This window comes from Mytilus galloprovincialis, chromosome 5 (genome assembly GCF_965363235.1).
Source record: "Mytilus galloprovincialis chromosome 5, xbMytGall1.hap1.1, whole genome shotgun sequence".
NCBI classification, from domain to species: domain Eukaryota; kingdom Metazoa; phylum Mollusca; class Bivalvia; order Mytilida; family Mytilidae; genus Mytilus; species Mytilus galloprovincialis.
The window spans coordinates 7,611,022-7,624,877 of record NC_134842.1 but is presented as its reverse complement, the minus strand read 5'-3'; the positions used below and the strand labels follow the sequence as shown (position 1 = coordinate 7,624,877).

At 31.8% G+C, this 13,856-nt stretch overlaps 1 long non-coding RNA gene across 1 annotated transcript; it reads right to left on the bottom strand.

Moving 5' to 3' along the window:
- Positions 1-5,971: 5,971 nt before the first annotated feature.
- On the bottom strand, positions 5,972-9,821 carry LOC143075060 (uncharacterized). Its single transcript, XR_012978220.1, has 4 exons — positions 9,635-9,821; positions 7,921-8,006; positions 7,112-7,198; positions 5,972-5,993 (listed from the first exon to the last, which is right to left on the bottom strand). It is a non-coding gene; the product is annotated as an uncharacterized LOC143075060 (long non-coding RNA).
- Positions 9,822-13,856: the final 4,035 nt, after the last annotated feature.

The window sequence follows — 13,856 nt, the reverse complement described above, 5'->3', positions numbered from 1 at the left end:
ATATGTTACTTACGTCGTAACTACAAACCTCTTACCTTTCATAAATGTGACCTACCGAATTAGACTATTTACCGGATTTGTTTTCACATAAGCAACAAGATGTGTGCCGCATGTTCGTACCCTTCCGGAGCACCTGATACCCCTAGTTTTTTTGGTGGGGTTCGTGTTGCTTATTCTTTAGTTTTCTATGCTGTGTCATGTGTACTATTGTTTGTCTGTTTGTCCTTTTCACTTTTAGCCATGGCGTTGTCAGTTTATTTTCGATTGATGAGTTTGACTGTCTCTCTGGTATCTTTCGTTCCTCTTTTGGACTAATGATAACATCAGGAACTCCAGTTCACTGTTCGAATTATATTCTCCATTAAAAGAAAATGCAGCATTGTAAACTGTACAAAATTTGATATTTCAACCTTCTTTTAAAAAATTAAAAATATATGTATATCCAACATGCAATTTTATCTCTTTTAAATTTGTTTATAACTTGTCTGATCTCTTATCTTATATTGAAAAAATGCATACATGCATGCATTATACTGTCTTTTTGATAGCACGTTAAAATATAAGTTATCTACGTTCATATCTGTAGATAAGGATATTTTAACACCTTGAAGTATCCAAGTAAACCCTGAGGCGCAGCCGAAGGGTGTACAGGGTATTGAAGGGTGTTAAAATATTCATATCTACGGATATGAACGCAGATAACGAATTTATCCCCGGTCTTAGTCTAAATATGCCATGGCCATTTGTAGAGAAATTGGACTACAAAGTTTAACGTTAAGGTAACGGTTTTTTTTTTCATTTTTTAAATATCTTCTTTGACATTTGGGATTTTGACATATTTTTAACGGGGTGAAGGGTACTACCTTTGGTAGAACCCTACAGGTAGTCTAAAGATAGATAAAGTGAAATGGGTCGAATTTGGCGCTCAAAGTTACATCATGTGATGTAAACATGGGTCATTTGCATAGCTAGGTATATAGTCCCATCCATTGACAATGTGGCATACTAGTGATGCATTCACTATGATTAGTGCCAATAATTGACATAATAAGATAAAATCGTTAGTGGATTAAGTATCTAATTATACAGACATCATGCATAATCTACAGAATTCGATATTTCATAAGAAACAACCATGGAACTAAGGAAAACGCGCGTGAATTTCCCCAATATAATTGGTAGCAACGTCGGTGATATGTGTTAGCAACACTCAGGGGCTATGGGCTTTGTAACGACGTGCGCTAACCAATCAAAATCCTAGAAATATGATAAGCCGGGGATAATGTGTTTTAAAAGCTGATTAAACACACAAAAAGTCATGATTAAATGCATTCTTTGTGTTTGCATCTATTACGTCCTGATATAACTTCAGGAGTATGTACCCTTGTGTTAATTCAATGCTCAGCATAAAGAAATTTTATAGAAAATCCACAGCCTTAATCCTTGTACTCTCATATTTTGCAATTCGGTGGCTAATAGATAGAAGATTTTTGCATGCAATGCTAGGCTTGATTTTCTTAATATATAGTTGTTTGTCAAAACAAACATAAATATTGATCAAATCAAGTACACCTTTTAAGGGTGCGCTCGACTTTAGTGATTCAGCACCAGGTGTTTTGAAATTTACAGGTTGCTCAGAACGTTTTGTGCACAATAAACGCTAGCACATCATAGAAAAGCATAAACCTTAATTCATCAGTGAGACCTTAACCGTTCACAACGCAATAACCTTACGAAACAGTAGGTACGGGTCAAACTTTTTACTACTGTAAATTCAGATATTAATGCGAGGTTTTTATTATTGCGAGTTGTAAACGCAATAATTTAAACTCGCATTTTGAAATATTTTATATGAATTAAACAGGATTTTTCTCAAAATCGTATATTAGTCTAAAATAACAAATTGCACTAATAAATGCACACAAAAATTTCTGAATTTACAGTTTGTCACAGCAGTACCATAATGATACAATCATCGTTGTTTTTCATATTCAATGTAACGCATGAGGTGTCCATCAAGGACGTTCAACATGATATATAAAAAAGAAGATATATAGTCAATATATATATATCCCCTTGTGTTAATATGGATTTAAAGGAGCCTAAATATTTATGATGTTGTGTTGTAATAAATTCAGTGTCCTGACTAATCCGAGGTAATTTACTGTAAGCTCTAAAAAAAAGGTAAGATAAATCATTTTCCAGATCCTACTGCCAATCTCACACATACAATCTAATGGTCGTCTAATTCGTCCTTCTTCAATGTATTTGATGAGTTTCGTCTCGTATTGTATAGAAATAAGAAGATGTGGTGTTAGTAACATTGCGACAACCCTCAATTCAAGTAACAATGTGTAAAAGGTAAACCATTATTGACAAAATGCAACCTCCAATAGAGCCTTGGCTCACACCGAACAGAAAGCCATGTAGAGCCCGAAATACTTGTATGAAAATATGAATTTAAAAGTTACAGACATGGCACAGGTTAAGTCGAAAGTGTACATTCTAGAGGATTGAAAATAGACTAAAGTCTGTGTACACATTGCAAATTTCAGATTAAGCAAAAGGGTAAACCACATGCTTGTCCTTGACAATACCACGTTCATTGCACTTTAAAGTGCTGTTTTGTTGAAGGAGCCCATGTGCTAGTGAACAAAATTGGCCCAAAACGGCCATTATGTTCCTAACATCCGGAAAGTTAGAACAGACAATTATCAAGTAATGATGATACTTTTATTCTAAGTTCAAACTTATCACCTTCGGTAAAATCAGTTCAGTGAACAAAAAAAAAATAAAAAAATATTCAGTTTAGAAATATACCAAACAGAACTTAAAGATGCCATAAGTCGAGGATTATGATTTTTTTGTCAAATCTTCGGTCACTATCAAAAAGAAGATGATGTATCATTGCCAATTAGACAATTCGCCTCAAGAGTCCAAAATGACTCAGAAATTAACAACTATAGGTCGTATGACCTTCAACAATGAGCAAAGTCCACACCGCATAGTCAGCTATAAAAGGCCCCGAAATGACAATGTAAAGCAATCCATACAAGAAAATTCACGGCCTTATTTATAAATAAAAATGAACGTTGGTTTTTCCTACGATACATTGTAAAATGCATTGCCAAATAACGCTCACTCATTTTGTATATCAATAGATATCAATAGGTCATAAAAGGTCATTTACCAAAATTGTAGCAGATTCTAGATTTTCTTTATTTCGATTTGAGACCCGAATTATACCAATGCAAATGATTAAATGCAAAGTGAAAGTTCGAGTTAAACTATAACCAATAGTTGAACAATTCAAAGAGCCTGCAAACTAGCTTTATATCCTATCAGTATTGTAAGCTTATTTAATTTTGATGCGACTGACATACAAGTGAGACGTTTAGTGCTATAAAATCAGGTTCAATCCACCATTTTCTTCATTTGAAAATGTCTGTACCAAGTCAGGAACATGACAGTTGTTGTTTATTCGTTTGATGTGTTTTATTTATTGATTTTTGCCATCTGATTAGGGCTTTTCATTTTGAATTTTCTGTATTTTTGTGATTTTACTTTTTATAATAGTAATTTTGAATGCTAGATTGGTTTTTCATTTCACCTGGTTAGTAATCTTTAAATGACTGCAAGCGAATCGTCTGAACAATTCTGAATGTACCGCAGTTAAAAAGTATAAATTTAACTGAACGACTAAAAATGATTTGATCATTTATTGTGCCGTCTTTTAAGAGCTTTTCAGATGAATTATGAACAGGGAAGAAAAATAGGATTTACTCCGAATAAACTAGTACAATGTATACTTTTTTTGTTGGCAGTCAGCTGAAGCTCGCTTCCGTTCGGAATGTTAAAGACCCATTGTTTGCCTTTGGAAGTTTTTTTTCTGATCATTTCTATATTTCCATTCTCTATGTTACTTTATTTATGTTCTTGTTGAATTAAAGGGCCAAACAATAGCACTGACCATTAAAGTTAGATATAAGAAAAGAATGTATAGCAATCATTTAGATAGTTGGTCGTATGTTTTTTTGTGTGGCTCGTGTTGCTCAGTCTTTAGTTTTGAGTCTTGCGTTTTGCAAACTGTCTGATATATTCAGAGATTTATATTGATGTTTATAGTTTTGTCATACGATCACTTCGCTTTTTTATGGAACCTAGCCAAAATGAAGACGCATCTAAAAGAGACAGTTTTGTATCCTGTATTCAGGGTAATATTTTTTTTTTAATTTGTTACCAATGTATATTTTACCTCTCTTTTTTTTCAATATAATCCAATCATGAACGTTTTGTTAAAAAATAGATAAAACAGACTCGTAAACTTTGTTATTATTTTTTATTTTATTCGTAAACGTGTTACATCTTTGCTTTCAACCTCGCAGAAGCTTCAAGATCAGGAACAAGCATTTGGTATGCTTCCATTGTCTCTACATCTACGACAGCGTCCACATTGCGGTAGTGTGCAACATTTACAACCTTTCGGTATAATACATCCAAACTTGCGTGATTGCCTGGGTGCTGCAATGAGATTAAATAAATCATTAAAAAGCAACTAACACTTCAAATAATCAACCATACACTTTCTCTAGTAAGTTTGCGTTGTGACTCAAATAATTCATACAACAAAAACACATAAGGTGCAACACATAATTAAATTTGAATACTTATGATAAGACACGGCTTCTCATATTTTTAAATTTCCACATTTTGCTATTTTGAAAGTGTGAACGGAGAGACCTGATATCATACAACTCAAATAACAAACATGGGCAAAAAAAATCCAACAATATTTTCTGAAATATCGAGTAACAACAAAGACGAAACAGCAGTTGTTAGGCTTTTCAAGACAACAGAGTATGTAATTGTCCCAGGTCAAGAACCAAGTCACATAGCTGTAAGTTTCACTTTTCTTTGTTCGTTTTACAAATTCATCGTTTCCATTGCAACTTTACTGTTAACATTTTTTCAAAACTAATTCTTGAATTGCGTATCCCTATATAATGTTTTTGGTATATCTAGTGGAATTATTAAATACAGTAGATCTACAAAGTATGGTTCGTTTAAAGTGGACACGTGTCATTGCTGATTTTAATAAATCGACATGGCGGCAAGCAAATGAGTTAATGTTGAAGAATGTTCAACTGCACAAAAAACTACATGTATTACATAACAAATGGCACAATGTAAGTTTTTTCAGTATTCTGAGAGTGAATCTTGCTGTTATACACCTGTGGATACATGCTCTTGTAAATTTATTTTGTAATGAGGGGATCTAATAAGGTTCAATATAGGGCCAAATTTGAACTTAACTCGAATGTTTTTTTCAAAATATTTAGAATTTGCTGAATTAATGTAGGGTGGGATATATGTACTTCAATTGAACATTACAGATTAGTACACGAAAATGATTTCCATATTGTGTTAGACAACTTACGACGTCGATAGGCATATCCTAAAACAAACAAAACAAAGAATCATATATCGGATAATAAGTGCACAATATCAAACTAAATTAAATATAAGTAGAGACAATTGATATATTAATGATGTTTAATTGTATCACATTGTAACATGTATATCAATATATAATTATGTATCTATCTTTCTTTTTAATGCCAAATAATATACTTAGAAATTAGGTCACCTGTTAAAGTATTGCACTTTGATATTAATATGTCAAAGTAATGCATTTGTTGAGACTCAGATCAAGTTATTATCTATAAGAGATACAATGATCTTATATCGATGATCTTTTGTCACAGATTTTACTTAAATTTTGCATACACTTCTGTCTATTTGCACTATCAAAATGAAAACAGAAAATCGAAAACAAATGCATTATTATCTTTTATTTTTTTTAAATATTATTGATTGGATTTTATCAACAAAGGTTAATATTTGTCTAGAAAGCATTATACAATTGGAGAAAACTTGTCTTAATTATTTCTTAAAACAATTAAACAACTTACTGTACGAATGTGATCCACGTTCTACAAAAATCATACACATATTGATTAATATATAAAATAAAGTGCCAAACACCAAACCAATCACAATGTTTAAAAACGTTTATGGAGACTCTTGCAATGTTTACGTTCATCGAATTTAACTCTGAGAAACAATATTTACCCCTAGATGTATAGCTCATAAGAACACGTTATATACTAGTACTTTACAATATATCTTCAATTGAGGTATTGACTTTTTAATGAGTTTTATTAAATTTATAATTGTTGTGTGAGACATATGTGTAATTTTTAATATTGATTTAGGAATTGAATGCTTCTTTTTGTAATTTCATGGGAGTGTAAAAGCGTTGACCGAAGTACATTTTATATGAAGCGCGGAAATGTACGCTCGGTCAACACTTTTAAAACCCTATACAAATTACTAAAAGAAGCTCTTCGTACTTTATTTGGCCGTTTAAACAATTTTTGATTCAAGCGTCACTGATGAATCTTTTGTAGACGAAAATCGCAAAGTGTAAAATTTTAGTCCTGGTATCTATGATTAGTTTATTCAATACTTATAATAACATTTTTGCTCTATGATCATGAGAAGACATTTACTATCATTCTTTTTTATTTACCTGTGTACTTTATTGTAGAAGCACGTGGCAACATGAATGTTACAATTCATTTTGAAATGAAGTTGATAAAGGAATAACGCGAGATTGCAGTTAGCCAATTAGAATAACGTATTATAATGAAACATATATCTAATGTAACTATAACAGTATGTCGCCCCTTAAAAAAGATTTCGGTCTGTTCAACACAAGCTAGAGTAACCTCCCACTTGCATGATGATTTTTAATAGTTCCGTTCAATTAACACAATAAGGGCATAATCGACAAAGACAGATCAGGTTAAAATCTGAACATATATATAATTATATATTATGATATATGAGACTTTAACTTTATTAGAGAGCCATGTGAATTTCGACACTTCACGCTCTTTGGACTTTAAATGTACCTTAGATTTCAAGTAACATACTAATAAAAAAATCATAAATCATTAATCTTAAGATATGACGTATTGTGCGATAAAGATTTCAATATCCAGGCCACATAACAAAATATCTAAAATTACACTATTCTCGTACTTACCTACAGCTGTGAAAAAGTTTTGGCCGGGAAATCTACAGACTTCGCAAATTTTAAATGCGTCTTTTTTACCTGGATGATCTCCTACTACTGCAATGAAATAGATAAACGCACATTATCGGGATATTCCTTTTTTTATCCGAAACTAAGGATACCTTACCAGTGGAAGTACAGTGTTTATCATTTTTGTAAGTAATATATACATAATTAGGGAGATGAGGTATGAATGCCAATGAAATATCAATCCAACAACGACTAATAGGATACCGTATTGTTATTAACAATGGGAAATATCCATACAGTAAAGTAGGTTTTAAAAGGTCACGACATGAAACAAGTGAAAATGTTCATTTCAATTGTGAAAATAAGTTGTTGCAATCTCAATTAGTTCTTAAAACTGTTCTAGATATTGTAACTTTACGTTAACCTCTCTCTATATTTAAATCCATGTCATGGGTAAATGTTTTTAGTTTGGATTTGGTAACTTTTATTCAATCATTTTAAAATCTAAACTATTTATAGCCTGTAGATGAAATTTTCATGGATAGAGAAAAATTTTGTCCTCGTGAATATGTGATTTCTTGGTTTGCTAAAGTCTGCAAACAAACATCGATGTATTTCGTTGAGCATTCAAATTTCTATAAACACGATATTAAACAAATTGGTATGAGGTAAAAAATCGTCAGTAGTTTCCAAGACTTGTATTCCTACATCAATCTTTTATTGTTGTGTTGCTGTCTCGTTGAAGTTAATCTAACCTTCACCTATTCATTAATTTATTGGTTTTGTGTTACAAATAGTCTCAAACTTACATCCATTGTGAATTCTAAAAGTTGCCGGATGTTTGGTTCTGTCATACTGTGTCTTTACACAAAACCAATTGTCTTCTCCTTTTATTCTATATAGGACGAGAAATCCGTTTTTACATCTGCATGCATGTTTGTATTAGAAATAAAAAAAACTGTCTTGTACAGCATTTTCTATCTATTGTAATTGGTTAATTTTTTTATTCCCAAATGCTAACTTCATATTTCCTCAATGATGCCGAGGAACGTATCCAAACATCAAAGAGCTGATAAAATGTTAAATTACCAAATAAAAAGCAGAAGTAGGACCGAAAATCAGATACAACTATTTTTTTCTATACATAATGATTAGCATGGTAGCAATAAATGGTAAATCTGTCGACCACCGCATTTCAGTCAATCAAGGGTTCAAATGATCCCGATTTGAAAGTATCCCGGTCGTAGTTGTTCACGCTTCTGGTATGGTCCCTTAAGTATTATCATGCTTTTTGGTAGAAGTAGCCTTTGCACTATATTGGATAAACCCCATTGTATTTTGGGTACAATGCTCTAATCTGTAATTGTCGTTATGAATTGGCATTCCAACTGTTTTGATTGTCTTATAACAATATATAATACTTCCATAAGCTCCGTGTTAAAGGCCATACCTTAATCTAGAATGCTAATGAGACAACTCGCCATAAAAAAAAACAATATATAAAAGTAAACCATTATATGTCAAGGTACGGTCTTTAACACGGAGCATTGGCTCAAATCGAACAGAAAGCTATGAAGGGCCCCAAAAATTACTGGCGCAAAACAATTCATATGTCTTCTCACACCATTTACTCAATTCAATGATAATTAATAAGTAGTTCTAGAATATATTTTCCTTAACATACTTGTTATTGATTTATATAAAGGTTTGTACGAACTTCAATCCAACATTAAAAAAGAGGAACGAAAGATACCAAAGGGACAGTCAACCTCATAAATCGAAAATGAACTGACACCGCCATGGCAACATGATCTATGTCTGTGTACTGTGAAAATTTGCTGGAGGGCTTTTTGACTAATCTTAAATACTTAACAGTCAATATTTCATGCATTTAAGTATTTCAAAACTTACCCTAATCTTATAATTATATCAAATGTTAAACATAATTGTAAGTTGAGTAAACAATATAAAAAATATACAAACATAACAGGGTAACGTACATTACATACAATTTTAAACAACATTTTATCTCAAACATAGCTCTGCATTGGCACCTTTCATAGGTATGTCGCTTAACATTTTATGTTTGTGATTCAAGTGTTAATGATGAGTCTTTTGGGAGACAAAAAGAACATAAGGTGTACACAATTACAAGACTGCTATCTTTGATAAGTTTATTTTTGTCATATGTCATCTCGCACCAGTTACTCATTTCAATGATGATTAATAAGTAGTTTTAGAGTATGTTTTCCTAAACATACTTGTTATTGATTTATATAAAGGTTTTCTTACAAATGTAAATCCTACATTAAAAAAGAGGAACGAAAGATACCAAAGGGACAGTCAAACTCATAAATCGAAAAAAAAACTGACAACGCCATGGCAAAAAATGAAAAGGACAAACAGACACAATAGTACACATGACACACCATAGAAAACTAAAAAATAAACAACTGCATTAACGTTTGTTAATCTTTCATTATTTGTTTTAAGTTGAAACTGGAACACGACCTTAGTATTTACCTTAACACTAGAAATCCGTCTAATATCTGATAACATTCATCTGTTCTACCACCATCAAAAGACCACTTGACTGTCCTTCCATCCCTCGAAAACTTTCCATAGAACTCTGATTTTGATTTCCCAATTTCCCAGAAATCAAAGGTTTTCCCTCTCCATGGACATGGGAACTTACAACTAGGTGTTCTGCCTGAAATCATCAACACAGCATGATATGGTATATGGTTTGGTTTTATATAAATTGTATAGAATAAATGAGTATTCATTACACTGTCTTTCTTAAACCAAATGTATGACCTCGTTAGTTACATTATCATTCATAATTATCACAAAGATGTCTTACTGGTTTGAGAAAATGTAGAAAATGAAAGCATTCTCTGTTTTAAATTTCAGCGTTTTTTGATTTATATATAGTATTATATATATATAGTTGTTTCTTTGATAATATTCCATGTTATTATTTTCATTGTAGTAATACAGTTATATCCCAATTATAGTATATATCATATTGCCGGTACATTGTTGTGTTAAAGCTGCATCTATAAAAATATTTAATTTTACAATAAATTTCCGATTCTGTTACAAACATACATAAATACATTACCTCTATCATAATAGTGAGCTTCCACCACAGCAAAAACCAATAACAGTACCAGTAAAACTTGCATTTTCTATTGTCTTCTATTTCTTAGAAAATGTCTTCCCTTAATAACACCTGATGCAGTTGATGAAAATGGTTTTTATCAATCAAAACATCGTTTTATACCTCTTTGTATATCAGTTAATTAAATCATGTATGTAATGTTTTCCTTTAAAGTCCCTCTTCCTTGTACTTAACAATTTCGGTTTCATGTTTCATTTATGCAGATATATTTAAATTTAAACAAGAACATTGTTTTTGTTTTGCCTTACATAACATTTACAGATGGTACTTGGAACAAAATTTGTCGATAAATTGTATATATTTGTAAAACTAAGAATATAACATGCGGTATTCTAAACGCGTAGGTGTAGGTGTATTTGCTATATTCACAATTTATGAAAGAGTGTAGATCATTAGTTGATTTTTTCCTGAAAGTCAATGAATTTATCGTTTATTAAACATCCCTAAAGATTTGCTAAGATATAAAAAAAAAGCATACTACCTTTTTTTACTATTTTGGCAGAAAGGCGGATGATAGAATGGGGCCTCTATTTTATGTTTAAACACACAGTAAACAACTACGTGATATATAATTACTGATTCAACGTTTTTTGCAAGTTGAGGTCCACATGTTCAGATTTCTATCACATGCAACCCCACTTTTGCATTTCTTGTACGTCTCGTTCTTAGATTAATTTGTTTCATCAAAGACTTATAAAAACATGACTTTCAGTTTAGGTTGTATCTGTAAATTTTCCTAGATAGAATACTCCGAATTATAGTTAACAAAACAGTGGGTAAATGGGAATAACTGTCTAGTTTTTTAACAGAAACTTAGCATTAAAAAGTTGACCTCCGCATGTGTCCACATGCTGTGACCTTTCATTTTGTATGGCAGTCATTCCGTGCATTGCAGACATGCTTTAAATATAAAATGAACAATTTACACTGAAAGGACACTTTAATAAAAAGACTAGGGTACTTATCAGAGAACAATATAATACATATAAACCTAAAAACATTACATACAGAACGTTAAAATTGCAGCCATAGTTGTAAAAGAGAGTAATAAGATACCAGAGGGACAGTCAAGCTCTTAAATTGATAATAAACAGACAACACCATGGCTAAAAAAATAAACTATAAACAGACAAATTATAGTACCCAAGACACAACATAGAAAACTAAAGAATATGCAACACGAACCCCACCAAAAACTGGGGAAAATATCAGCAGCTCCGGAAGAGTAAGCAGATCCTGCTCTACATGTAGCACCCGTCGTGTTGCTTATTTTGTTATAAATCCGGTAAATAGTCTAATTCGGTAGGTCACATTCGTGAAAAGGAAGGATATTGTAGTTAATTTATGATTGCAACTGTCTTTAGTCAGGAACATGATATTCAGTTATTGTCGTTTGTTTGAGCAATCATAAGTGTTTTTAAAATTCTCATTTTTTATATAGATAGGATTGTTGCATTTCCTGTTTGAACGGTTTTACTCTAGTCATTATTTGAGCTCTTTATTTAGCTTGCTGTTTGGTGTGAGCCAAGGGTCCGTGTCGAAGGCCTTACGTTTACCTATAATTTTATTGGCAGACATACCACATCTTCTTTGGCTATTATACAAAGTTTTATTTAAATAGTTTTAATTATTTAAATCACTCTTATTAATTTTTCTAATTAAACAGACGAAATAGTATTGTAAGTTAGAACATTTATCTGTGAATAAGGTTATGCAGTTTGTACTGTAATACTCCATTAATTATCAAGCTTAAATTTTAAAGATATATTTTTGATGATTAAAAACACCCGTGATTCTAATAACCTAATGTTATCCTAAAGATCTCAGAACATTTACAGAGAGCATTCATCGAAGTGACTTAACCTCTGATTTTGGCAAGCTAGAAGAGCGTATCGCTTACATATGGCTCATCTATGACGATCACATCAAAACAGTTGTTATGTCAAATCAAATACATCGATGTATTTGGTTATTTTTGTAATTTTTTAAATGTGTCATGAAACGCATCTGTGTTGACCTGAATTATCATTAAAATAGGATTTTTTCCCATCGAATAAGTTAGACATGGCGCCTTCATACTTATTAAAACCCACTATATTGTCATGTGCCTGTTCAAAATCAAGAGCTAGTTAATGTTTGATTGTCGTTGGTTCATGTCTTTCATATTTTGTTTTTCGTTTTGTTTGTTATAAAATAGGCCCTAAATGTTCCCAATTGCATTGTTTCATAGTTTTTATGTCGTGGGATTTTATAGCGGTATGTTTTTTTAATCGTTGTTGAAGTCCCTACGATTGCCTATAATTGTTCATATTCGATTCCTTGGAACTTTAGTAGTCCCATTGATAATTATACCATGACTCCTTGTCTGAATATCATAGATGGATTTGGCAAACAATTTCGGAATTTTTGGGTTACAAATGCTTTTCGTACCCTATCGGACCATTTTACATGTATATTTGTTGATTTCAACGTCACCGGTGTATGTATTGTAGGCAGTATCCGCTGCTAGAGTACAAATATGTTTTCTTAATAAAAAGGAATACCAATGAAGTGTGTCCAAAAATCTCCTGTAATCACATTAAATTTAATTGCTATGACAAGTTTTTATTTCATACGAAATCGCATTATTTTGAAGCAAACAGCTAATTTCATTCGACATACAATCAATACAAACAGGCATATTTAAAAGTATAGAAATTATCGTCTCGCTTGTTGTAAGATACAAATACAACACAGAGGCTTAGAAATATCCCGGATATTTTCATTTTAGAATATTCTCTTCTATTTTATTAAAGGAATGGTTCTTATTTTTTTAGATTGAATTTGATAGATTTAACTGGAAAATATAATTCACAGTACATTTTGTACCTCTTTGTAAATAAGCCAATCAAAACAATGCTGCTTGTTTTCCTCCGATGACCCTCTCCCTTGTTCGATCCAAAATAATTTCTGTACATGTTATTAACATCTGCTTTGTTTATGCATTACATGAAAACGTTTACAATACAAAAAAAAAGACATATAATGTATAGATGTTGTTTAGTGCAGAGTTGGTAAATAGAAAAATATTTTCTATTAAGTGAGAAACTGCAATTTAAGTACATGTAGCTACTCCATGTAAAAATAGCTAAAAGTCATATATCGACGCTTGATTACGAATTTAACTTGAAAAGGCAGGCGCCTTATACATGTTACAAAGCTATAACAAATAAGATGTGGTATTATTGCCAATGATACAACTCTCCACAAGAGACCAAATGACAGAGAAATTAACAGCTATAGGTCACCGTACGGCCTTCAACAATGAGCAAAGCCCATACCGCATAGCTATAAAAGCCCCGGAAATGAAAATGTAAAACAATTCAAACGAGAAAACTAACGGCCTTATTCATGAACAAAAAATAAACGAAAAACAAATATCACCAGCTCAGTAGTCAACATTTAGGTGTTGACATGAATATCAATGATGTGGTCTTTTTTTAATAAATTTCCTGTTTACAAAACTTTGAAATTTTCGAAAAACTAAGGATTTTCTTATCCCAGGCATAGAATACCATAGCC